This window comes from Jaculus jaculus, chromosome 7, assembly GCF_020740685.1.
Source record: "Jaculus jaculus isolate mJacJac1 chromosome 7, mJacJac1.mat.Y.cur, whole genome shotgun sequence".
NCBI classification, from domain to species: domain Eukaryota; kingdom Metazoa; phylum Chordata; class Mammalia; order Rodentia; family Dipodidae; genus Jaculus; species Jaculus jaculus.
Window position 1 is genome coordinate 47579041 of NC_059108.1, and position 26184 is coordinate 47605224.

Below are 26184 nucleotides of genomic sequence, written 5' to 3' on the forward strand. Positions count from 1 at the left end.
CCTCTGTACCTGTCCTTAACTGAGTGTCATGCCAATACAGGTGTCCTCCTTCTGTCAACTGTTTGTGGCTCTCTGCTCACTAAAATATCCCAACTCAGAACACATCATTAACTCCACCCATCTAGGGAGACTTCTTAGGGAAAAACTGGGAGTCATGGGTAATTTTATAAATGGCAACTCAGCTTTTTAGAAAGTAAACTATTACTACCACAAACATACGCATTCTTATTTTCTAAACTGTAATAAAAAATCAGTAAATACTTTAATCAGTGAACAAATGAATAAAAAAGAATATCAATCTGCCTTTACACTGACTATATTGTATATTTGGATTACCATCATTTAATTATTGATAGGATAAAAATATATTTACAAACTCGAAAATTTCCATGCTTGTGGTGTTCTCTAACCTATGTCATGCTATAGTTTGCAATTAAATATTTTTAAATTAGAAATAGCTAATATTTAGATTGAATACCTTTCATTAAAAGTTATCTGACACAGAATAAAACATGTTCAATAACACTTTATTTGGTCAATGAAACCTGAGCTAACATGTCCTAAATTAGATCTTAACAGAAGACACCTGACTGATTAGAAAAGCTATTAGGCAGTTTAAAGTCCTGACTTCTTTTAATTTTCTAGCTAATTATAACAATATAATAAAAAGTGAAAGAAACACTCTTCCACTTTCAGACTGGCATGACATTCTACCCTTGATAGTTCTTAATTTCCACAAAAGGCAAATGGCTATTATGAGCCATCCAGACAGGTTATAGGTCATAAAGCAATTACGACCTTTCAAGAGCTCAAAATGATTATTTTTCTTGAAACACGATGGCAAGCAACAAATGACATTCATCTACATTTAAGTCATTTTAATGGTATGATTGGATCACATTTACCATTAGAACAAAAAACTCAGAGGGTACATTTTCATAATCTCTGTACAAATTATTGCTACACATGCATTACTTAACAGGCTGTTCTCAATTTTGTTGTGCAAGGGCATAAAGGCTTCCTCAAACTTTACCTTTAGCTCATTACCTTCTATGGGATCATGAATAACACTAGCCCACATGCTCTATAATTGCTATGTGAAACTTTTCCTGGGTAGACAGAAACAGACATCTTCTAACCCAAATAAGGCATAGATGTCAAACCAAAGGAATGATTCCATCAAAATCCAGCTTGGCAAACCAATGAGTTTACATATAGGAGCATGGGTGACTCAAAAAAGAGTTGTATCATTGGAAATCTCACCTCAGCAAAAGTGATGACTCACAGAGCACCCTTGGTGCACACTGCACAACTTTCAGGTAGCTCAGCTGATAAAAGAGTAAGTACAATTATTTACTGCTTCTCCAACCTTGGGGACAGGCCTTGTGGGTCTTATAAGTTTCAGCTTTCCCAGAATTATTTACCTAAGGAGTCTAATGATCCTTCATCTTCCCTCTTGAAGGGAAGGTTTCATTTTAGAAGAAGTTGCTATACAACCATGTTTTCTGGGATCTCTTTTTTTTCACATAGGTTATTCATGTCTACATATTTCAGTGCATGGACATATAGCTATGACCAGAAGGACTCACTTTTGACAGCAATCAATAATCATAGCTAAGACTTTAAAATGACATAAAAGACAAGAATAAGGAGCAGGTGCATATAAAGTCAAGTTCTGGTTATCAGGAAAAAAGAGGATGAAGCTCAGTGCTTATAAGAAATGAACAGAAGTGTGCTGCCTAGAGACTCCCAAGCAACCCTGAGGCCTAGATGACAGCTTCCATTTTCACCTACTGTTTGCGGAAGACTGATGACAAGCAGTAGCTAAAAGGAAATGATAGCCTCAATAGTACATGTACACAGCATATTTCAGCACTTTCTTTGGGAGTGTTAATGTCATTGATTTTATATCTTAAATCTAGATATAGTTCTAAAGACTTATCAAGAATCTAACCAGGGGGTGACCTCACCTTCAACATGGCGCGGCGGTAGATTAGGGCCGGCGCTCGGGGAACCGTGGGAAGCGCCCGCTGCCGCCGCGTGCTTCCTTCCCGTGGGTTACGGCGGCTCAGGTTTTATACAACTTTAAATAGACTTTTTGGAAGCTCTGCCAACCAGTTCAATGGCGTCTTCTACTACTGTGCCTCTAGGATTTCACTATGAAACAAAATACGTTGTTCTAGCTACTTGGGACTCCTCTCTCAGGAGAATCTGCAAGCGTGTCATGGTCCTTCACCCCAAGGTGTTCAACTAGATATAGCTTCACAGTCACTGGACCCAGAAGTTTTATTAAAAGTTAAATCTGAAATTGAAGAGGAACTAAAATTCTTCTACAAAGAAATCTCTGAAGCCTTTAGGAGCACAGGCTTTGACCGTCATACCTCTCTAGTGTTCAGTCCTGCTAACCCCGAAAGCTCAATAGTAAAGACTGCTTGACCCATCTCGGAGAAAGTGTCCCAGGAACTGAAAAGAGCCTCTGCAAAAAGCGTTGCAAGTGCTCCTCGGCCAGTGAGTGAAGTTGCTGAGTGGAATGTGCTCGCTCACACGCTCGCTCGCTCTCACTGTCTCCCCCCACACTCTCTCTCCCCTTGTGCGCACAGGCACACTTCCTTTCCTCTCCATTCTGGGCTCTTTCCTTGCTTGCAGTACCAGACAGTGAAGTGTTGGCTTTGGGCAAACAGTTCTTTTCTCACGGTCCTCATTTCCTCCTTTGGGGTTCCAAAGCATCTCACTTGTGTTTTGAAAATAGCTTTTCCTCAAAGCACTGATTTCAGCATGGAGTTGATTTGTATTTGCCCGCTGAGCTCTCAGATTTGAACATATGCATTTCCCTTGTTGTAAACACAACCTGTTGTCCTTGTTCTGACCACTGCTTTCTACTGCTCCTTCGAGAGCCAACATAATACGATGGCTTGGGTTTGGTGCCTTGTAATGTGCGATTAACGTTTCTGTATTTAATAATATCCCAAATATTGCACTTCTGCCTGTGGAGCTATTTATAAATCCTCACAGTGAAAGAAAAAAATAATAAAAGAATCTAACCAAAATCGCATTAACCCACAGCAATCAAAAGTATAGAAGAATGAAAGTTTAAAATATGTTTAAGAAGTGAGATTTGAAATTTAAACATCTTTCATAATATTTAATATATAATTGAGCTTGTATACACTGCCTTAGTTTGTTAGTATTTCCAGAACTAAGTTCCTTAATGGAGTAATTTATATGAGGAGATAAATGTAATTGTTACTTTTATGGAGATACTTGCTAGTTGCATGACTATTGAGGGTTGCTCTCTCCTCTTCCAAGGCATTGCCTTGCTATATCATCTGAAAAAGATGAATGCATGCTGTAACCATGTACAGTGAAAAACGTATAAGGAAGATTGCATTTTCCTTAAATAAGGGTACTTTTACAAAGTAATCTTAGTGCTTACATAACTTAATCACCTCCCAAAGCCCACACCTCCTAATATGGATCCAGTGTAAATTTTAGAGAAGATATCATTATTCAACCCATAACACATATCCTGAGCTTCATGGGCTGTAAATTAACCTCCAGTGAAAATTTATTTCTACTATACAGAGGTGACTACACATTTTGGTTGCTAGCCATGAGTCATTGTGTATATCTTCTGTAGCATGAATAGCTAATAATCAATAAAAACAGAAAGTCACCTCATATTGTGGGTTTTCATAGCAATGGAACTTTTCTCAGCCTTGGGTCAGCTTAGCTTGGGGGTTACAGTGCCAAGCAGTCACTAAAACTACCCAGGTCAGTGGATCTTGAGTTATTCGACTCTCAGTCACTTACAACAGTGAACAGGGACACGGTGGGGCATTCAAAGAAGGGTTTAGGGCAAAGTTTATTGGGAAGAGACAGAATAGTGCTCACTGTAGACTGAGGGGTTGTTCTAAGAGAGTTGCCAGCCAGCACTCAAGACTGCAGTGGATTTCATGGATTTGGAACAAGTCTGAGTGATGACTCATGAAGTGAAATGTCAGCTAGGAACAGATGTGATAGGTCTATGTAAACACCCTTGGGTGCCTTTGATTGGTGAGGAGGGAAGGTAAGATTGTGCAGGGTCAAGGGAGCCCTCTAACATTCTAAGGAAGTGGAGGAGCCAGGAAGTGAGGAGAACAATGGGCACTGGCAGGTGGTCAGCTGCTGTCCTGAGTAGTCAGCAGCACTGTCTTGATGAGTAGGCATTATCTTAAAGTTTCAGCCCTGGACTAGAATTGTTGTATTGTCCTATTCAGGGCAGAATGATAGCTACCTCTACTTGAGGACCTGTGACCAGTAAAAAGCTGCCTACAACATGAGCTACCTGGCTCCAATCTATGGGACTATCATTTATGAAATTAGGTAATGGAGAGTGTGGTTTGCTGTTCTGGATGTATCATTCATTACTATAGGTCTTTCTTTCTTCTGGCAATCATGAAAACTGTTATTATTGTCATCACCACCATCCTCCTCTTCTAAAATAACAGAATATTAATTCTATCAGGGGCATTAGAGATAAGCTTGCCAAACTGATTATTGGTCAAGAAATTGAGGAATAAAAGGAACTAAATAATGCAAAGCAATATGGTGAAGAAGTGAGAACTCAAATGCAAGCACATATAAAAACCGTATTTTGGGTTAAGATGGTGGCTGAGGAACCACACCAAAGCAGTCTAGGGGAGAAAAAGCCAAAGAATCCCCAGCAAAATACACACTTTTACTAAAAAGTGAGGTATATAAGAAATTAAAATGGCAGCAGAGAAGTAGGAAAGGTCCAGGGCATCCAGAGCCCACACAGGCAGGCCTAAGCAGCCTGGGCAGTGGCGGCTCCTGCTCCGGCAGCAGCTGCTCCGGCAGCAGCAGCAGCAGAAGTGGCACTCTGGCTCTGGCTCTGGCTCTGGCATTGGCAGCACCACCTCCAGCAGCAGCAGAAGCAGCTCTGGCAGTGGCAGATTCAGCAGTGGTAGCAGCAGCTCCAGCTCCAGCGGCAGCAGATCCAGCAGCAGCAGCTTCAGCAGTGGCAGCTCCAACAGAGGCAGTGATGGTCTGTGGGGCCACAGCTGCCAGCCTTGGCGTGCCCCACATGGAAAGCCAGTACACAGCTCCAGAAAAAAGAATAGCAGTCCAGCGATTCAGTCAGCCTACTTGAGCCCACAGGGCACCAAAGAGGGACACATAAGTGAGACAAAATCATCCAAAAAGCTAACGTGGATTGTACCAGGGAAGGGTATCACTTGGTCACAAGCTGACTTAGACCCCTCAACATACCACAAATCTAAAAATCTTTGGTGATAGAGGATCTGGTTGTTATAATACCTACTCTTGCATAAATACGTGGTGCTGTTTTCCATTGAATGTGTACATTGTTTAGTTATTTTATACAATCTATCTGTACTTTGTTCCACTCAGCCTATTTCAATACTCCCATAGCAGGCAAACCCAACTACTAGGAACACCCTTGCAGATACTCTGAGAGTCTTAAGAGCCACACCTAACACCTTAAGCTCCTACCCTGAAGATATATAACATCAGATCAATTGATACAACTAAGAATACTCAGCTAGCTAGAAAATCCAAGCATTAACTTAATCCAAGATGAAAAAATATATACATTATAACACAAGGAACACTAAAATGCAAGAAAATATAAATCCACCACCAAAAAGTATTAATGCATCAGAAATGACCACCAGTGAGAACGAGTTAGAAGAAATGCCTGAGGAAGATTTCAAAAGAATGATTGTAAATATGTTCAAAGAAGCCACAGAAGAAATCAAAGGCATCAAAGAAGACACAGGACACCAATTTAATGAAATAAAGAAGTCAATACAAGACATAAATAAGGAAATAGAAATAATAAAGAAAAACCAGTCAGAATTACTAGCAATGAAGAACACAGTTAATGAAATAAAAAAGTCTGTAGAAAATCTCACCAGTAGAATGAATGAAGGAGAGGCCAGAATATCTAAGCTAGAAGTCCAGGTGGCAGATCTAATACACTCCAACAAAGAGAAAAACAAACTAATAGAAAAGTATGACTGGGAATTTCAAGATATTCGGGACACTATGAAAAGATCAAACATAAGAATTTGGGGCATAGACTATTGGGAGGAAGTGAACGCTTTAGGAGGTGGGATCTAACAGAAGTGAAGTTAGGTAACTGGGAATGTGTTTGAAAGGGATATTAAGAACTGACTGGCTCCTCTTCCTCCTCCTTCTTCTCCCTCCTTCTCCTTCTCCTTCTCCCTCTCTCTTTTCCAGCTACCATGAGGGAAGTAGCAGTGATCCACCACTTCTACCTATTATGTTCTGTCTCACCACGGACCCAAAGCAAGGACACCAGCTGACCGTGGGCTGAAAGTTCTGATACCATGAGCCAAAACAACCTTTTCCCCCTTTTAAATTGATTTTCTTAGGTGTCTTTTTCCAGTAAGAAAAAGTTACCTAACACATGGGCTATTAGTATATCCTGTACATAGTATTTTGGGTCCAGAATTCCAGTTCTAGAACCTTCATCTTGCTCAAATAAACCTCCATAATTTTAACCATAATGTCAAAAGATAGGACACCCCTGATAGCCATTCAGCAGGATCATGCAACCTTCCTGTGCTCCAGCTGCCCTCATTTTCCTGACCCATCAGAAGAGTGGATTCTGGGCTGGAGAGATAGCTTAATGGTTAAGGCACTTGCCTGCAAAGCCTAAGGACCCAGGTTCGATTACCCAGTCTGCATAAACCAGAGGCACAAGGTGGCGCATGCATCTGGAGTTCGTTTGCAGTGGCTGGAGGCCCTGGTGCACCCATTCTCTCCCTCCCTCCCTCCCTCTCTCTCTCTCTCTCTCTCTCTCTCTCTCTCCCTCTTTCTCTCTGTCTCTCTGTCTCTCAAATAAATAAAAAAATAAAAGATTAAAAAAAAAAAAGAATTTGGGGCATAGTAAAAGGAGAAGAATTTCACTCCAAAGGAATAGTAAGTGTCTTCAACAAAATCATAGAAGAAAACTTCCCCCAAATTGGAAAGAGGTGCCAATGCAGATACAGGAAACCTTTAGAACACCAGTCAGACAATACCTGGAAAGAACCTCTCCTCGTCATCTTATAATCAAACTACCAAACACACAAACCAAAGAAAAAATATTGAAAGCAGTCAGAAAGAAAAATCAAGTTACCTACAAAGACAAGCCCACCAGGATTACAGCAGATTACTCAACACAAACTTTAAAAGCCAGAGGGCTTGGAGTGATGCATTCCAAATTCTGAAAGATAACTGTCAATCAAGGTTACTTTATCCTGCAAAGCTATCCATTCAAATAGATGAAGAAATAAGGACATTCCATGCCAAAGCAGGCTAAAGGAATATTTGAAGACAAAACCAGTTCTACAGAAAATACTTGAAAGAATCCTCCATGCCAAAGAGAAGGAAAAGCACACATATAAGGAAACTGGAAAAACAAATAATATTCAAATACTAGTTAACACAAGATAGCAAAGGTAGAACCGGAACTACAAAAAAATGGCATACATAAATACATAACTTTCAATAATATCTCTTAATATCAATGGCCTCAATGCCCCAAGCAAAAGACATAGGTTTGCAGACTGGGTTAAAAAGCAGGATCCTACAATTTGTTGTCTCCAAGATACTCACCTTTCTACAAAGGATGGACATTATCTTAGGAATTTGTTGTCTCCAAGATACTCACCTTTCTACAAAGGATGGACATTATCTTAGGGTGAAAGGTTAGAAAATGGTGTTTCAGGCAAATGGGCCTAGAAAACAAACAGTGGTTACTATCCTAATATCTGAAAAGGTAGACTTCAGTCCAATGTTTGTCAAGAAAGATAAGGAAGGTCACTTTATATTGATTAAGGGCACACTCCAACAGGAGGACTTTGCAATCCTAAACATATATGCACCTAACATGGGGGATCCCAAACTCATCAAACAAATGCTATTAGAACTAAGGTCACAGATAACACCAAACATAGTGGTAGTGGGGGACTTCAACACCCCACTTTCATTACTTGACAGGTCATCCTGAGAAAAAATAAACAGAGAGGCAACTGGACTAAACGAGGTCATAGAATGAATGGATCTAACAGATATATATGGGAAAATTCATCCAAAGGCTGCAGAATATACGTTCTTTTCAGTAGCACATGGAACATTCTCTAAAATAGACCATATATTAGGACATAAAGCAAATCTTAACAAATTCAGGAAAATTGAAATAATTGCTTGCATTCTATCTGACCACAATGGAATCAAAGTACAAATCAATAGCAAGAAAAGCTATAGATCATACACAAAATCATGGAAACTAAACAATACACTACTTAATGATGAATGGGTCAATGAAGAAATCAAGAAGGCAATCAAAAAATTCATAGAGTCAAACGATAATGAGAACACAACATACCAAAATCTCTGGGACACAATGAAGGCAGTTCCAAGAGGTAAATTTATAGCTTTAAGTGCCTATATTAAGAAATGAGACTTCTCCCTGGATCTCTCTCTGGTGTTTATACCAGAGATGCAAGGATGGTTCAACATACACAAATCAATAAATATAATACCTTATACAGATGGACTGAAGGTCAAAAATCATATGATCATCTCATTAGATGCAGAAAATGCATTTGACAAAGTCCAACATCCTTCATGTTAAAAGTCCTACAGAGTCTAGGAATAGAAGGATCATATCTCAATATAATAAAGGCTATTTATGACAAGCCTACACCCAACATATTACTAAGTGGGTAGAAACAGGAAGATTTTCCACTAAAATCAGGAAAAAGACAAGGCTGCCCACTGCCCCCCCCTTTTATTTAATATAGTACTGAAATGTTTAGCAATAAGGCAAGAGAAGTACATAAAAGGGGTACAAATTGGAAAGAGATCAAGTTATCATTATTTGAAGATAACATGATTCTATATATAAAGGACCCTAAAGACTCTACCAGCATACTGTTAGAATTGATAAACACCTACAGCCATGTAGCAAGATACAAAATAAATACACAGAAATCAGTAGCATTCCTATATGCTAACAACAAACACACAGAGAATGAAATCAGGTAATCACTCCCATTCACAATTGCATCATAGAAAATAAAGTACCTTGGAATAAACCTAACCAAGAAAACTGTAAAACACTCAAGCAAGAAATTACAGAGGTCTCTAGGAAATGGAAAAACATCCATTGTTCCTGGATTGGAAGAATCAATATTGTGAAAATGGCAATTTTACCAAAAGCAATCTACACATTTAATGCAATCCCCATCAAAATTCCAAAGGCATTCTTCATGGAAATAGAAAAAACAATCCAAAAATTCATTTGGAAGCACAAAAAATTCCTCGAATATCTAAAATAATACTGAACAACAAAAATGAGGCTGATGGTATCACTATACCTGATTTTAACAAAACAGCATGGTACTGGCACAAAAAGCAGACATGTCGATCAATGGAACAGAATAGAGGACCCAGATGCAAGTCCAAGTAGCTACAGCCACCTGATATTCGACAAAAATGTAGAAAAGACAGCCTCTTTACAAAATGGTGCTGAGAAAACTGGATATTTATCTGTAGAAAGATGAAAATAGATTTTTCTCTATCTCTCCATGCACAAAAATTAAGGATTAAAGACCTTAACATCAGACCTGAAACTCTGAAACTGCTAGAGGAAAAATTAGGGGTAATCCTTCAACATATTGGTCTTGGCAAAGACTTTCTGAATATAACCCCAGTTGCTCAGACAATAAAGCCACAGATTGACTGCTGGGACCTCATGAAATTACAAAGATTTTGTACAGCAAAGGGCACTGTGAATAAAGCAAAGAGACAACCTACAGAATGGGAAAAAAATCTTTACCAGCTATACATCTGATAGAGGATTAATATCTAGGATATACAAAGAACTCAAAAAATTAAATAATAAGAAATCAAACAAGCCAATTGAAAAATGGGCTATGGAACTAAATAGAGAGTTCTCAAAAGAAGAAATACAAATGGCATATAAGCATCTAAAAAATGTTCTACATCCCTAGTCATCAGGGAAATTCAGATTAAAACTACATTGAGATTCCATCTCACTCCTGTCAGATTGGCTACCATCATGAAAACAAATGACCATAAATGCTGGTGAGGTTGTGGAAAAAGAGGAACCCTTCTACACTGTTGGTGGGAATGCAATCTGGTCCACCCATTGTGGTCATCAATGTGGAGGTTCCTAAGACAGCTAAAAATTGATCTAGCATATGACCCAGCTATATAGCACTCCTAGGCATATATCCTAAGGACTCATCTCATTTCCTTAGAAGTATATGCTCTACCATGTTTATTGCTGCTCAATTTATAATAGCTGGGAAATGGAACCAGCCTAGATGTCCTTCAACTGATGAATGGATAATGAAGATAAGATATGGCACATTTATACAAGGGAGTTCTACTCTGCAGTAAAGAAAAATGGAGTTATGAAATTTGCAAGAAAATGGATGGATCTGGAAATGATTATGCTAAGTGAGGTAACCAAGGCCCAGAAAGACAAGCATTGAATGTTCTCTCTCATATGTGGAAACTGGCTACAGATGACTGGGCTTCTGTGTGAGAAGGAAAAAACTCAGTAGCAGAAGCCAGTAAGCTAGAAAAGAGATAGAAAGGGAAGAGAAAGGAAGGGAGGGGGGATACTTAATAGAATGGTACTGTATATATGTAGGTAGTATAGATTAATGGGGGTGAAAATGCCCAAAATGAGGTCAGGGGAAGAGATTGAGTAAAGGAAAAATGGAGGGCTAGCTAATCAAAATCTAAGAGGATATAAATAAATCATATGGAATCCTCCAGTTTTGGACAATGGAACACTCAGAAGCCATAGATTGTTGCTGGAAAATTTTCAGTGCCAATAATGGCATATATTCCAGTGAGTTATTGGCCAGCATGATCCTTGATGTCACCAAAACATTATAGGCCATTGCTGAGGCATTTGGTTTCACACCAGGAATAGATGGTGAGACCCTCTTACTGAAGAGTCCATATACTTGGGCTGCAAGGCCACTGAGAAATCTTGCTGGAACTGAGCTGATAACCTCCTCCATGTAGACCAGCTGACAGAAAGCTGGAAGAAGCCATTCTGCATGCAGTTCAATGGGAGAAAGGGAAACCACCAGTGAAGATACTCATCAGTGGACACTGCAAGCCTTATAATTGGCCAGCCAGGCCAAATGATCCAATGGGTGCAATAGTGGCACATCTATTATGGGGGAAACCAACTGCCCTCTAGTTGTCCTGGAGGCCTGCTCCATGGGAAGGGAATACATCCCTGAATTGAAAACTAAAAATAGGTGTAGCCATAAGCCCTAGGTGTGTAATGTCTGCTGTTGGCTGGCCAAATGTATATCCTATGCTTATCAAACTGCCCAGTAAGCACTTCTGTTAATGTTCACACCCTTATGTTAATGCTACTCTCACTTTTCATTGAGAATCTTCTCTTTTCAGATGGCAGTGACCTTGGGATAACTCAGAAGGTATCATGATGATAGAAAGAAATGACCTCAGTGCTCAGTACTGCAATATCTGTATCACACCTTCCAAGGCTCAGGGTCTAATGTGGAAGAGGTGGCGGAAAGAATGTAAGAGCCAAAGGAAGGGCAGGACTCCAAACAACATGCTCCCTCCAGACACAAAATGGCCTGGATATCTATGGCCTCACAGTGCCTGATATTACCTATATATGACCATCATCAGAGGAGGAAAGACCAAGACATCAAAAGTAAAAGGGAGACATTGAGATGGGGGAAAGGGTATGCTAGAGAGTGGAGTTTCAAAAGGGTAAGTCAAGGGAGGGAGGGTATCACCATGGGGTATTTTTTTTTTATAATCATGGAAGTTGTTAATAAAAAAATTAAAAATTAAAAAAAAAACATATTTTGCCAGCAATGTTGGGTTTCTTTGGATGGCAGCTTCTATCATACTGTATTACATTGGATCTCAGGCACTATAGGTTATAATGCCTACTAGTACTTTTTAAACAGCTTGCTAAGAAACTTGTTAACCTGATTCTTGAATTATGTCATTAAACCTTGAGATACCATCATTATATACCATATTATAATTCTAAAGATATAAAAATGTGAATAAATAGAATCTCAGATTTGCTGAAATATGGCATCATTGTGTACACAAACAAAGTGAGGATGTCTTAGTCTAACCAAATGAGTAGTCAGATAATTAGTATTATCTAATTTATAAAGAACTGAAATAAAAAAGTAATTGAGATTCAGAACAAATTATTTGCCCTAAATCACACAAAAATTCCAAAAGTTTTGAGACTTGAACACATATTTGTACATGACTTGACAACTATTTTCAAAACTTCAACTCCTATTTCAAACAGTAGATCATTATGTGACCAGAGCTGTGTTGTGTAGCTGAGTATTCCCACCTGGAGGGAAAAGTGAGGTTTCATAGACACAGGAAAGTTATTAACCTCAGATAGTTCATGAAACCTATCAGACTCAGGTTACTCAGAAAGTTATATAATTCACAAGGCCCCTTCCAAGATTCCATAAGCAGCAAACTATGACTGGGGGAGATGATCCCATTTGATGGAGCTGCCTAAATTATGCAGGAGCTCCTGGGATTCAATTGTCTTGTGGCAGTAGGTTTTGTGGTGATACAGTTGTCTTATAGCTGTCCTATAAGTAACCCTAGTAACTAAATGATCCTCCAATCTAGACAGGAGTAGAATAGTTTCTATAATCTGTTGTAGGAGACCTACTAGGGTGAATAGACATTTGTTCAAATCTCCTCAGGAAGTCATACAAGTGACTCACATATCACCTCTCTCTGGATCTGTAGATTAACAGTATAGGTCTATAACCAATCAATGACAGGTGAACTTGATAACCCCTTCTGGACTAGAGGTCTTTCATTTTATGCATGAATGCCATTACAGTCTATACTTAGTAAACAATGACTACATTTTCCCTCATCTTATACTAAATTTGATAGAAGACTTACAAAGTAAAAATTCAGAGAACTTTGAAAGGTCTGATCCTATCTATGCCTACTATAATCAACATTTATTCATTATTTTATTTTCTATACTTCCAAAAATAGTTTAGAGGTTTGTTTGGAGGTTTGCAAGCAAGCATGTTTAACTACAAAATCATATCCCCAGTCCTCTGCTTGTCTGTGACATTTTCTGTAGTTCAGGCAGCCCTAGAACTTGTAGTTTTCCTACTGCAGCAACCTTCTAAGTGCTTGAATTAGACATGGGTCACCACACTCAGCTAGTTTCCTATTTTCTTTTTCTTTTTAATTTTATTTATTTATTTATTTGAGAGTGACAGACAGAGAACTAGGCAGATAGAGAGAGAGAGAATGGGTATGCCAGGGCCTCCAGCCACTGCAAATGAACTCCAGACACATGTGCCCCTTTGTGCATCTGGCTAATGTGGGTCCTGGAGAATCAAGCTTCGAACCGGGGTCCTTAGGCTTCACAGGCAAGCACTTAACTGCTAAGCCATCTCTCCAGCCCCTAGTCTCCTATTTTCATGTTGTTGCAGAATTGCTTTGGAAAGGTCATTGCAATGCTAGTATGAGTGAAAGTAGAGGAGATTATTTACTTGGGGATGGGGGGTCAAAGAGCTTGAATTAGCTCTCCAAAGAAGCTCTGGCAGCAACCTGAGATTTTTATTTTCATCTTATACTTTTCATAGCCAGGTGAGGGGTAAGTGAACAAATAAGATGTGGCAATTTACATATAAATTATTTCTGTAGTGTCAGGCTACCCTAACCATGAACTACATTTTATTTTGTTTTGGCTCAAACTGTCCTCCCTTCTTATCTATTCTGGACAGTTCTCTCTTTGGGACTTTTCCATCTGCTGACAAAGATAAGTTTAGCTTCCCAACAATTAACTCTTATAGTAACTCAATGAATCAGTTCAGCTTTTTGTTTCTTTTCTACCACAATGTCACATGTCCCCCCCCCCCATTGATACCTCCTTTTGTTGGGAGCCATGAACCAAACCTCAGCCATGTTAACAGAGACTGCCATATAGCAAGTTAAAGTTTCTACTTCCTCACCTAATACTCAACTACCAGAAACAAAGACTGCCATATAGCAAGTTAAGCTTCTACTTCCTCACCTAATATTCAACAGAAACAATGGGATCTACACCTGGCCAAACATTCCCCCATCCTGCCGGTAGCTAATGAAGAAACAAAGGCATTGTGGTTTAACCAGTAACTCTGTGATCTTTGCCTTAACTATGTCCCCTTCCCCCTACAACTCCTTGCCCTGACCACGTCCCCTTCCCTCTACAACCCTATATAAACCTACATGTAAGAATAAACTCTCGAGGCCATGACAAATGTCTAGCATGGTCTCCTTCTTGTGTCTGTTTGCCTACTTTCATTCAGGTTGATTTTCACCTCGCTTCTTTGTTTGACTCCCTGCTGGCTGGGGCATCCTTTATTTTTTCTCTTGACTCACTTTCTAGTCAAAGGAAATTGTGCTCAGAACAGGCAGCCTATAGAATGGGAGAGTTCTTTGCCAGCTATACATGGGACAGGAGCAGGGGAGGTAATATCTAGGAGACATAAAGAACTGCAAAGATTAAAGACTAGTAAAATAAAACTGCCAAAGAATAAATGGGCTGATGTAAATGAGCAGACAGTTCTCAAAAAGGAAACACAAATTACCAATAAATATATTTTAAAATGTTAAACATCCTAGCCATCTGCAAAATGCAAATCAACACTCTTTTAAGATTCTTTCTTATGCATGCCATAATAGCTGCCATCAAGAAAACAGATGACAACAAATGCTGGTGAAGATGTGGGAAAGAGAATGCTTTAGTCCCACTTGTAAGAGCATAAACGAGTACAGAAGGTACGTCTTCATTACTAAGGTCAAAGTTTTCTTTCTGTATCTATTCTTATCTTGGAGTTCCATGGAGCTCACTTGGGACAAACTATTCATATTTTAATTTTTGTTATTTATCTAATGACTATTTGCTAATTGAGATTTACTTGATTTTTACCACCCATGAGGTAATGGTGTTCATGACCCACAGCACTGTTGTTTTTTCTTGCAGTGCTGTTATGATATTTTTCTTTCCTAGTTTCTACTTTGTATGAGCATAACAATTTTGGAGAAGAGAAAGAAATGGAAAAAAAAAGATCCCACAAATAAAATTTAAATTGATGCTATTCAACAAAGCTCTTAACTTCTAGGTTATCTAAATAAGCATTTTCTCAAATTTATCATTATTTGAAAAGTATTTTTATTTATTTCCAAGGATAGAGAGAGAAAGAATGGGCATGCCAGGGCCTGCAGCTGCTGCAGATAAATTTCAGATGCATGTGTCACTTTGTGCATCTGGCTTTACATGTATACTAGGGAACTGAACCCAAGTTGTTAGGCTTTCCAGGCAAGCACCTTAACTGCTGAGTAATTTCCCCAGCCCTACTATCATTATTATTTTTGCTGTTCTTTTTGTTATGCTAAAGTACAGATTCTTCTATCCATTCCAAGTAGGGTTCACTGAAGACTCTCTTCAGGACTGTCACTGTAAGGGAATGTTACATGATCTAACTTTTCATCTCCTACAGCCTTACACCAGCAAAATAATTTGAAAAAAAAGTCATTGCCTGATAAACCCAAAAGAGACTTGAAATGTTTTAAAGCATGTCCTCATTGCCATCTTTAAAAGTTAGAATTAATTGAGTTCCTCTCAAGTCAAAGCAGCTTGGGAAAGATGTAGGTGTTTGAGGGCAGACCAACAATTTGATCTATATCCATTCGAAGAACAGCACATATGCTTGGAATAGATATGAACGTAAGACAAAGGATAAAATCATGGAGATACTTACTCGCATAGAGGGCATGGGAGATCAAGCACCATGAACAGACTGCTTCATTTCTTTCTTATGCACATAGAGGAAATGGGAAATCAAATACCATAAACATAGCGTCCTTCATTTCCTAAAGTTAGGTTTCATAAATGTGAAGCAATGAGTAGTGACAAAGGAAGTAAATAAACACAGTCTCGTCTGAACTAACATTCTGCTTTTCAAAACTGTTTAAAGAGGACACAAAAGGACATAGCTATCTGAATTTCTTTGACTACAAACATTTTTAAAATATTTTTAAAAATATTTACTAAAATAAAAGAATAACCGATGAAAATAAATCTTGAATGTTTAGTCATCCACTTGACCATGAAAATAAAGACTTTGAATTTTTAAAATGACCATGCTGTATCAACTAGTATTCAAACCTAAAGCTTTTGAAATGTAAAGTACTTAAAACTGTTTATAGCATTCTTTTGGTTTGTTTTTAACATTACTGAATTCATATATTTAGCTGTTTGCAAAAAACAGTCATAGAGTAAATTTTGAAATTTTCTTTAAAACACAAACACACACACACACACACATGACATCATTGCAACTATTTACAGATAAAAATTAGATTCTAAACATTTTCTTAGCACTTATCTACTCTAAAAATAGCATATTATGTGAGTAATCCAATAATTCCATAGCTGTACTTTCTATGTCTGATTTAATTTGTTTTTAGTTTTTATATTAATGAAGTAAATCAGAAATCATAGATAAGCTAAAATAGTATGCAACCCCACCCTGTGTGCCTAAAAGAAATCCATAAAACCTTTTGTAGGAGTGTCATTTTGTCCCTTTGTACCAGGAGGCAGAGTATGCAACTATTAAGGACAAGTACTTGGGTGAGACTCCCTGAGATTAATTTACAGGCCCACTGTGTAGACATGTGATCGGGAGCAAGTTTTCTAATCTACCTAAACCCTACTTTCTCTAGCATCAAGCCAGAGAGACACTGGTCACGCCCACCCAGTAATGAGGCTGTGGGGATTAGCCTGCTCACTGCACAGGAAGCAGCTGGAACAGCTTCTGGCCCAGAAGTGGCAGCAGGAGGAGAGACGACCCAGCAACAGTGCATGCTGGAAATTAACCTCAAATAAATTAATGAACCACAAACAAGAAGACAGAGTCAGGAAACAATAGTTACCATTACACTACAGAGAAGATAACATATACTACAACTTAAAAGTTCGACATTACAGAGGCTATCAGCAGCTTGATGCCACTCACAATTATAACACGCTTTCCTGGGGGCAGTGTCTTCTCAGCAAACCACAGTATCAACCCTAAAGACCAATGCTTGGTTAGATATAGGATTAAATAGATGTGCACATATTCCTCCCAAGTGTATGTACCCACAAATTAGGAATACACTTCAGTGAAAAAAGAAAGAAAAAAACTTTTAAAAAATCACTCAGTTAAATTTCAAAAATTTAAAGGATAACTACAAAAAAATATGAGATGAAGTCATGTAACTTTCTTAGGCAGGGTGACCTGGCCCTTGAAAGTATCTTTGCAATCTCCACTTTGGTAGAGATCAAAGGATGATAATGACTTTTTATCTTTTCCCTAGATCTGTTTTTACCCAAACAACCTGATATCCTCCTGGAAGGGAGGTTATTTCCTAGGATTTAACCCTAGCATTGTGGTTGGTCAAATTGAGCCCCAAGAATTTGGCATCATGGCTGGCCTCTTCCTGAGATGGTCCCTAGCTCCGATCAATCAGCTCTCTCTAGGAACCACCACCATAAGGCTATAAATACATCTACCAGGAGAGGACAATCTCTTGGAGGCCCTTTCATCACTGTGAGCCTCCAGATTCTGGTGAGTGTTTCTCCTGCCTCAGCCCAGCCAGAGAACCCCAGACCCCCTACTTCCTACTGAACTCTTTACCCCTCCTGCCCTCCACATGGCATGAGCTCTTTGTAGCTTCTAATGCTGCTTTTGCATTTCTTCAAGGCCCATCACATGGGTTCTCAGACCATGTGGGTGTATCTATTTTTCTCCCTTATGATTTTGTACTTCCTTCAGTAAATATAATAATTTAACAATTATCCTTCTCAGTTTGGTTTGCCCAATTCTTTGGTTAAATTCAAACACAAATCTAGAGTTTAGAGTTCAAGGACCTTTCTGAATCCCTAACACCTTCTTTCAAAACCAAGTGAAAATTGGCAAAAAGTTGTGAGAAAGGGTAATAGAATATTAAAAATCAAATAATTCTAGGACTTACCATAAGCAGTAATCTCATTTAACATCAATGAATCTATTTCATTAGAAATAAAGATTAAAAATCTAGGAAACCTAGAAACCTAAACAATGGAAATAGATCAAAGAAAAATAGAACTGTAACAACTTTAGACCAGTTACTCTCTCATTGTCAGCTTGCAAGATGAACCCAAGGAGTCCACAAAAGACAGAGATGAGGAGAGTCCCTGCATAAATGTCCTCCATTGCTCTAGCCTAACTTTACTTGGAAGTAGGACCTATTAAACAATAATGAGAAGCCAAAAGATAATTTGAAGACTTCCATCAACATAAATGTGTAATGAGCAATGAACAAAATCTATGCTGTCCCTAAGGTGACTGCTTCAAAGAACAGAACCTGAGGACTGGTGACAGCTCCCCTCATAATGAGGTAGTGGTTCAGGAAGATGGGCTGCAGTGATTACAGGCCAGGGGACTCAGCTGCCAAACAAAGGTTGAGGTACCCAATGCAGATGCCCTCAAACACTGCAGCTCCTAAGGAGAACAGCTTCAGAATAAAAGTCTTAGCATAGTTCACAGAAAGAGAATGAGTAGTATTTAACAGGTATTATGTTGCACTTTAATCCTTATTTCTTTTAAATATTACTTTTTATAGGTGCATATTTATTAACTTCATGTTGCATAGTGTTTAATATTGCCCATTCATAATATACATGTACATATTTTTAAGTATGTCCACTCTTTTTTTAAAAAGATCTTTTCTAATTTGCAAGCAGGGATTAAGAGAGAGAGAGAAATAGGGAAGGAGGGAATTGGTATACCAGGGTCTCCTACCACTGGAAACAAACTCCAGACGCATGAACCACTTTGTGAATTTGGCTTTATGTGGGTACTGGAGAGTCACACCTGGGCTGTCAGGCTTTGCAAGCAAGTGTCTTTAACCACTGAGCAATTTATCCAGACCCTGTGTTTACTTTTAATGTTTTCATCATTCTGCTTGTTTAACTCCACCACAAAGTGCCTTTCCTCTCTGTATCATTTCTTCAACACATGGACAACTTGATGGCAATAATGAGGTTATAAAGGGCATATCTTGCTTATACAATAAGGTTTTAGTGATGACTTAAATATTTGAGACCCCATTTAAGTAAATATATTGAGGCCAAAAGGAATAAAGGGAGTTGCATACCTAGTACTGTGGTTTGACTGCAAAGGTCTATAAAAGTCTAATCCTGAAGGGGATGGTATTAGAAGTTGCTTTGGACCTAAGAGGTGGGGCCTAATGGGAGATATTTACTGATTAAAGAGCATTTCATAAAAGGGATTATATCCTTGGTTCCATTCTCTTTCTTTTCTTTCTGCTCTACCTGTCATCAGTGAGCACTTGCTCTGACATGCACACCAATCATGATGTGCTGCTTTCAACAGAGATCCAAACCTGTGGAGCTGCCCAATCTTGGACTTGAACCTAATCAAGAGCCGAAGGAGAAAAGCTATCATCAAGCATACTTGAAGGACATGCTGCTTTTTGCAGAGGAATCTTCAGCTAGGCATAGGTAAAGACATGAGCCCTACCCACTCCACACAGTTACAAAGGATAATATTGAAGGAAAATGGTTTCATTTTATTTTATTTGAAATATTTGTATTTATTTATTTGCAAGCAAACAGAGATAGAAGAGAGACAGAGAGAATGGGTGTGCCAGGAAATCCAGCCGCTGCAAACGAACTCCAAATGCAAGCAGTATTTTGTGCATCTGGCTTTACATGGGTATGGGGAAATGGAACATGACCATTGGGTTTTACAAGCAAATGCCTTAACCACTGAGCCATCTCTCCAATCCCAAAATGGCTTTAGAATGTGTACCAAATCAAATTCCCCAACACACATTTGCTTAGCTTTGATTCCCAAGTCCTCTGCTATATATGTGCTTAAGGTTGAGCTTTACCACTGTCATCTTTTCCCAGACCCCAAGGACTGTGATTGTCTCATGCCAAAATGATGGCCAGGCAGAAGGATGTCCTCATGTTCCCCATAGAGCAGCTATGACCCTCCAAACCAACTGAAACCAATGAGGCTTGGGTTCTTTCATACATGTTTGGATACATTGGAAGCATCTTTTGTGGCACAGGAATTTGATCCCTACCAGCACAAATAATGGCATATAGGATGTCTGATCCTTTAACATGCTACCCTCACAAACCAGATGATTCATCCTTTTCTTAAAAAATATGAGTTAATCAAATATAGCCCATGGCTAAAAGTGTGGTCTTGAAAGAGTAAAGCATTGACTCGAACAAAATCCAGGTTAGAATGGTAACACTGTCTTCCATCATGCACTCTAGAGTTATCATATGATAATGCCTTCTGAGCAGCTGCATATGGATTAGGAATCACCCTTGCCACTGTCACTTCCAGTGACCCACTTGTGAATTTGTACAAACTGAAGCCCTGACATCTGGAAGTTAAAATCATAGGCCCAGGAATGGGGATAGTTACCACTTCTGCCATGGAACATAGTGAGATTTCCATTGAATTATCCCCTATGACAACCACTTGGACACTTTGAACAGATGTCACGGGATAAGTTTGCAGGGGAAAAGAATACATTATAGCATTTAGGAAGCTAAGCAACCCCTAATTACCATAGGAAAGTGGGTTTTCAACACAATGAGGCAGGGAAGAGTAGTTCTGAACCCTGAGGAATTTACTGGCATTCTCTTACTATTTATATGTTGTGGTGGTTTGAATAGAATAGATGGCCCCCAATATTTTCAGTTGTTTGTTTGTAGTTTGCATCTGCAGCCACCTACTGGAGGCAGTATCACTGGGTGGATCTTAAGGTGTGGTGATGGGTTTCAGATTTCAATCTAAAGATATGCAAAGTGTGCCTAGCTGGAGTTCCTGAAGTGTGCTGTGGCTTTTGACTTTTAGGCTTGTACTTCTCTCTCTCCCTGCCTGATCCTGTGAAGGCAGGCCAGCTTCTTCTGCCATTTATGGAACTTCCTCTGGATCTGTAAGCTTCAATAGGTATCCCTTACTCCATAACTGTGTCTGGTCTGAAAGCTCATCTCAGTGAACCTGAAGCTGTCTGATACATATGTCCAGGACCACAATCAGTGGGCAAGTAGCTACCACATGCCAGCAAAATTAATGCAACAAAGGACTCTGACCCCTTCTTAAAGATGGTTCTCAAAATTAAACACCCTTACAAAGACATCAAATGTTGATGCAGCAGTAGAATTAACAACAGAAAAGGGAATTGGAATTTGACTTAGAGACCATCATTGTTCTAAGACTGAAGTGGGCAAACTTTGAAAAGGAAAAGCTGTGATCAGGAATCATTCTCTCTTGGGGACAAAATGAAGGCACCTCATTTTTACAAATGTGAACGTCCTACACTGAAGTATCTTAAGTGGGTGTAAGCAGAAGGGTGCAGAGGAGAACTATAGGGGAACAAATTTATGGTATCTTCTCAGATTTGCACAGCCTTGCCTACCTGGTCCCTCAGCTGCTCAGATTGCCTTGAAATTACCTGAGATTCTAGTACTGTCACTATCTTTTCCACACATGGGGTCAGGCTAGGCTGTGCCATTTTCCATTTAACCTATTGAGACAGGATCTGCCACTTCGGACTCCAAAGCAAGATTTCAGCTTCTTCTAGTCTTAAATACTCCAGCAATACACTGCCTCTAGGAGGCATTAATTCCCAAATCTCAATCAGCTGGAAACCTAGCATTTAGAACACTTCACTTTATGGGGGACACCTGAAGCAAACCACCACACACATGATGAAATAAGGAACCAGGAACTGTCCTCCCCTTCCTGTCCTTTCTTTGCCCTCACTATTGATACATTAGAACTGTACTTGGATATGTTGGAATTGCACTCCTCAATCAGACATCTCCAAAGAATCTTGCTTCTGGCTCTGATTTCTGAAGAGCCCTGGCTAAGGCTACATATTTTAAGTCATTCCCTCAAGAGGTTCTCCACAAATTAAAACACATTTCATGAAGTACTTTTTCAGAGTGTTCTGCTATTTGAGGACTATATTCCAATAAATAGTTTATACTTCATACTTAGTATTGGTCTAATATTCTTTGTTCTTTTATAATTCTTAGCTACATTGTCTACTTAAATTTTTGTCTAAGTGTACTTGAGCATCTTTCTCCAAGCTATTCTACTTTACTACACATCATTTTATAGCTTTTGATTTGATGATGTGTTGTTTAAGCTTGGAGTACTTGCACACCTTAGGAAAGCCTGGGTGGCACATGATATAATAAAATATATTTTAAAATATTTCTCTCCTTAAATCACAAAAATGTAAGATGAGGCCATTGCTCTTAAAATTTGTTGAGTACAATTACATGTAAAATAGCAGTGATTAATAGTTTTCTAATCCAAACTCTAAAATGAATGCACAAGATATATATTTTAGAGAACAAAATGTTAAAATGAGTAAGTGTTGAAACATGGTGTCACCACCTTTATATTACTGGGTATGATAAAGGTCACACCCTCAAATAGAAAATTAATCCATTAGCACATATGATTGACATAATGTCAGATTATAAATTGCTAATTTATCAGATGATTTGGAAGGTTTTATTCCAATTGGTTTAGTAGAAACTTTCAGACACATTTAACTGTTAAGTAAAATGGCAGTAATATACTGGAAGTGACATTTATTTTTACTAATAGGATGCCCAGAGGATGCAGAGAAACTAAGTAGGCTCTAAAAGGTATGATTGCACATATTCAGTCTTTACTTGAAGGAAAGATGTTCAAGCAGCAGGAGCTTGTCACGGTTGATACAACTAAGCAGGGTGAAATGAAGAATTCACAACAGTGAAGATTCTCCCAAGAAAGTATTAGGCTTCCCTGATTTGTAAAATAAGTTCTCAGTTGGGTTTTTAAAAGTTGTCTTTTGTAAGATATATCAGGAAGCTAAAGATTGCTTTCATTAAACAAGTCCCAATGTAGCAAAAGAGTACAACAATTCAGGACATATCAATTGAAATCTCAGCACAGAGGTGGTGATGTCGCACCAGTAACAAATTACAGACCTAAAGCTGAGCGAACAGATGTCTGCCGCTTCAGGGAAGTAGCTACCCATCCATCTTGTTCTCCTCTGTGGAAAGTTGGGTACAGTATGGAACATGCTCTCATTTTCAGTTTTGACACAATGGCTTTTGAGAAAGTCACCAGAGCCCTGAGAACATGAACTTCCTTTAAAAAAATACAACCTTCAGTGTCAAAGTGAAAACATCAAAGCTTTTCTAAATATGATGAGTTTCAGGAAATCATCACACTTTGTTTAAATCTAGTAGAAGAGCATAAACTCATATATCTTTTCCCCCAGATATCACATAGCCCTAATCTATATGCTTAGTGTGTTGGGTTTACAAACTATTTTGAAATTCATGCTTCCTTGTAAAATGCGTTTCTTATACTTCAAGTATGTTTGGAAGAATAATAAAAAAAGCACCAACTTTGCAAGCAGAGGTCTACTTGCTTGTAAAGACAATGCTATTTTTAGGAGCTAATAATTAGGAGGGAAAGGGGAGAGAAAAGAGAGGAGCTGAGTAGGGTAGTTACATTAGCCAGAATAAAAATATGTATACCCTATGATAGAAGCTTGGAAACATGTAACCATTGCTTATTGGTTGTTTGCCTTCATAGGGAGACAGGAGAGAAAAAGAAAGAAGGAACAGCATATTTCCTATTTTTCCTGAAATAGGAAACATCAAGCAGTAGCCCTCAAAGACTGCTACAGACAAGCCTTCTAGACTGTGTATTCACTCCTGGAAAATAAGCCCTGTGGCTGTTTTATTTTTATACTAAGCCCCTTGCTCAGTATGTGACCTACAGAAGATACGCTAGATGCTTAGTGCATGAGTAAATGACCATGCAGGTCATCAGTAAGAGGGAAGGACAAGCAAGCCTGAGAAAAGAGCACGAGGAAGTTAGCACATAGAAAATGTGACTCTGTCAGCCCTTGCCACACAGAGCAGCAGAGAAGCAGCCTAGAAAAGTCCTCCTGTTTTACCTACCACTTCTACATTCCATTTTTATGAGATCCCTAACATAATGTAACTCATAAAGAGAAGAGAAGGGTTCTTTGTACTTTTATAGCTTAATACCTACTGAAATCTAAAATTCTTCCTAGAAAGACAACATCATCTTCCAAAATGGTACTATGATGGAATAGTACCTCCACACTTCACCTACCCCTCCATACTACCCCTTATGTCATAGCACACCCATACCTAACCCTTCTGTCTCTGCATCAGGAGGAACTCATCTTGACCTCTCCACCAGAGACATGTCTGTACAGAATCACATTTATTTTATTTACTGTTCAACTCACCAACTCATTGCATCCATTTGATCATGGGATGGCTTGGAAATGTATTCTAGACACATTCTGTGTTTATAATTAAGAAAAATACTGCTTGAATTTCAATCTGTAAAGATAAATCTTCTTGCTCATCTACCTCAAAATGTATTCAGGGGCTATTTGTTTGGTAAATGCTTATGCCCCTAAATACCAGTTCAGAACAGAACTCAGGATAAGTCATTACTTAAAGCACAACCACACATTAAATTGAGTGTTTAAGTGACCTTGTAGGTTTCTGTTTTCTCTAGGTGACATTGCATTAACTTATAATTTAATGCACTATCATTGGGCTTTGCCTAGAAGATAGTATGAAAAAGTACTTCTCAAAGTACTGAACTCTTAAGGTAAGTGTTCTGTCCCAGGAGCTCATGCCAGTCCACAGGGACATCTGGAAATCTTTCTTCTATAGGTGTAATGGTTTGAATCAGATGGCCCCCACAAACTCATGTGTTTTGAATGCTTGGTCCCCAGCTGGTGACAATTTGGGAAGTGGGCCCTTGCTGAAGGGTGTGTTGTTAGGAAGGGGCATTAAAGCCAATTTCTCCTATTGCTGACATAATTGGATCGCCTATCCAATCCCATTTTTTTCTTTTAACCATATGTCAATTTAAACATCTCAATAAAACCCATACACACACACACACACACACACACACACACACACACACACACAAACATTGATGTGTTCTACTGTGGTTTAAACTCAGCAAAATATGTTTTGATATCTAGAATCAATTAATAATGAAGAAAAGTATGTGATTTAATTGAATAAAATTCAAGAAATCCTATTTAATTATTTGTCACTAAGTGATCAGATATTATCTTTAACTAGAAAACATCTTAGATTTGACCTCAATGACACAAGCCACCAAATATTTCTCAAGATTAAAAGAATAAACTGTCTGTATTATGATAGGAAAATAAAAGAAACCTTGATTGACAAAAGTGACTTCAGTGACAAAACCTATGGTTAGCTGGAGAAGAAAATGTTCCAGTCTCAAAAGTAATTATTATATAAGTAATGGTGAATGAAATTGAATTTCAAATTCAATCTTCAAACTGAAGTGCATTTTCAAATCTAAATCTGATAGAATGAAAAAATATAACTTTTGGTGGTATGATTTTGTGACTCTGCTTAAGTCTCACTCTGAGTAGAAAACTTCTCTCTTCTTGATCATTTGGCAAGAATCTCTGAAGACCCTATTTATTTTAAACCACCTCTTCCATAAAGCTTCACATCATGGTGGATGCTAAAGATTGATCACAGGATATTATATACCTCACAATATGCATGTGACAGAGCAAGAAATGTTTACCTTTATTTAAAAAAATGTTATTGAGGTAAAGAATAGAATAAACCCTTCTTTAATCAAACTTCCCAAGCTAAGAGGCAGCTTACAGGTAGGTAAAATAGAAAAATCAGTGATATCATATACCAGAGAAAAATCTAGTCCACAAATCCAGAATGTGGGCCTTTCTTAAGGATACATTAGAAAGATTTTTAAAAAGATTATGGAAATGATAATAGGATAGAACTTATTGAAGAAATTTAACAACCTAGTGAGAAGCTCTTGTTTTGTTAATAGTTCTAATAGAACAACTCCAAAGACATATTTTTGAGAAAGTTAAGCAAATTTGAATGTTGACTGGATATTAAATAATTTTAAGAAA

The 26184-nt window shown here is 38.4% G+C and overlaps 1 pseudogene; it reads left to right on the plus strand.

Moving 5' to 3' along the window:
• The first annotated feature begins 2106 nt into the window (after nt 1-2106).
• Nucleotides 2107-2436, plus strand: LOC101604368 (annotated as a pseudogene).
• The last annotated feature ends 23748 nt before the right edge of the window (nt 2437-26184 follow it).